Source organism: Lepeophtheirus salmonis, chromosome 5, assembly GCF_016086655.4.
Source record: "Lepeophtheirus salmonis chromosome 5, UVic_Lsal_1.4, whole genome shotgun sequence".
Taxonomy (NCBI): domain Eukaryota; kingdom Metazoa; phylum Arthropoda; class Copepoda; order Siphonostomatoida; family Caligidae; genus Lepeophtheirus; species Lepeophtheirus salmonis.
The window spans coordinates 7,852,110-7,854,212 of record NC_052135.2 but is presented as its reverse complement, the minus strand read 5'-3'; the positions used below and the strand labels follow the sequence as shown (position 1 = coordinate 7,854,212).

The following is a 2,103-nucleotide window of genomic DNA, read 5'->3' as shown; positions in this document are numbered from 1 at the left end:
AAACAGTGAGAGCTGCAAATACTTTTTGACATCTAAAATGAAGCTAACACCTCTATAATTGTTTTAATTATTCTTTTTATTTTAACTGTACGATTGACTCTTAAAACTCTTAAACACACAATCATGGACGACAAGTTAAAAATTTCTTCCAAAGGAATTAAAAAGTTGCACTTAAATTCAAATTATATGAGGGTAGTTTGAATAGTTTCCGACCTCAACGTGAAGATGGTAGCAATCCTCAATAAAAGCTAGTCACATCTAGTTATAATCTGTTGACGGTTACTCACTAAACTTTTGACCCTTTTTGAGGCGTAGTTGTTATATAACAGTCGTTTGAGTGAGCTGATGTTAGTGTTTTTGTGAAAATATATAAAATCGATGTTCCAGCTGTGACCAAATATTTATTTTGTAAGTGTAAGCTTCAAGTAGATTCAAGCGATAGCTCAGATATAAAGGCTTCCTGTGTTAAAATTCGACACGTCTAAGTTAATCCAATTCGAATGTACTGAGCCAAAAAAAAAAGTGTTTCGAGAAGAATTATTTTAGCGGGAAAACCCTTCTCCGACCACCCTCATACATGTGGCAAATAAAAAATGTTGTTAGCTATCATTCTTTTGGCATTTTGAGATGTGCACTGTAGCCTTGACCTGAATAAAAAAATAATAATAATTCACTGAATGATGAAAATATATATTTGCAAAAAAAAAAGAAGAAAGTTTCTTTTACGTGGTTAATATGACTTCTGCTCCTGAATCTCTGTGTAAAGTGTCTACAATCAGCATTGTAGGAAGTGCTAGCTGTAAGCTGTCATCTGTGAGGCGTGAGTGGTGTTTGTTTTTATCAAACTTCCTGGTGGAGAATAGCTGCTCAAATACGTATGTGGATCAGAAGATTGACAAAACTCCAAATGCATATTTCTTCATGTTTATGTACATAGGTGTCGGGCATGTTTCAAAATGATAATTCTAATGATAATAATCTAATTCTCCCTCCATAGAAAGCTGATATTTCATCCAAGGGATCAACTCCTTCTATCCCCTTGTTATATTTAGAAACGCTATCAGGAAATGTCAGGTTAATATACTTTTTCAACTCTATTCTACTTCTTTGTCTTAGAAAATGAATTATCTTTGAAACTGTCTCTGGAATTTCGTTAGCAGTAATATATTTCCTATGAAAACAATATATTGTCATAACTAATCACTATGTTTACCTTACTGGTGAGAGGTTAATTTTTTAACTACCTAATTTCAAAATGAAATTAGGCTGTAAAAATATTAATGGAAATTTACTAGGTAGGTAACCCTTATTATTTACGAAATATTTCCCTTTTTCTGGAAGCCATAATTTTCATTTGAACAACACTCATAATTCGAGCTAGAATCTTGAGTAATGTGTTATTCAATAAAGAAATATTAATTAATAAATGTTGCATGTAGAATAAAAAAATCATACTTATATGTAGCAGAAAATTAATTAACGTATTAACTGTAAGGGGTTAATTATCGACTAGACCAATGTTTCACAAACTTTTTTCAATCAGGCAATGTTAATTATGTGTAAAATTTAAAAGCATGTACCATAAAATATAATTAAAAATGACCATGAAAAAGAAAATTTTCTGATTGTTTAGACGGGATAGTAATGAACAAATCATAATACGAACTACAAATAATAATAATAACTTGATTTATATAACAACTTTAAAACACAGTTTTACAAATGGTTGCTTTTTGCATGCACATTGCACAGAGGAAACATGGTTCACTGTAAAATGATTGAGGTAATATAGGTATAGTGTCCAGTCTCTATAGGATATTATTAGATCTTAGGGCTCACATATAAAATAAAAGTTGTGCTGAGCAGTATTTTCAGATGATTTTGTAAAATAAATATCCTCTCGAAACCTTTCGTTTAAATTTTACAGTGAAAAAATGAAAAAAATAAAATGCATAACATTATACAAGATCAATCCTGTATTATGCATCACTTTGAAGAGCTGATATATAATCGAAAATACTTCAGATAAAGTTGAATATTAAAATATAAAGTGGCGGCCAATATATGTTATGCAGCAAAATCTATGAGGATTAAAAGTACAGG

General features: G+C 30.5%; 1 long non-coding RNA gene across 1 annotated transcript; it reads right to left on the bottom strand.

The window, feature by feature from the left end:
- Positions 1-257: 257 nt before the first annotated feature.
- On the bottom strand, positions 258-1,288 carry LOC121118409 (uncharacterized). Its single transcript, XR_005864434.2, has 2 exons — positions 727-1,288; positions 258-647 (listed from the first exon to the last, which is right to left on the bottom strand). It is a non-coding gene; the product is annotated as an uncharacterized lncRNA (long non-coding RNA).
- Between the last annotated feature and the right edge of the window lie 815 nt (positions 1,289-2,103).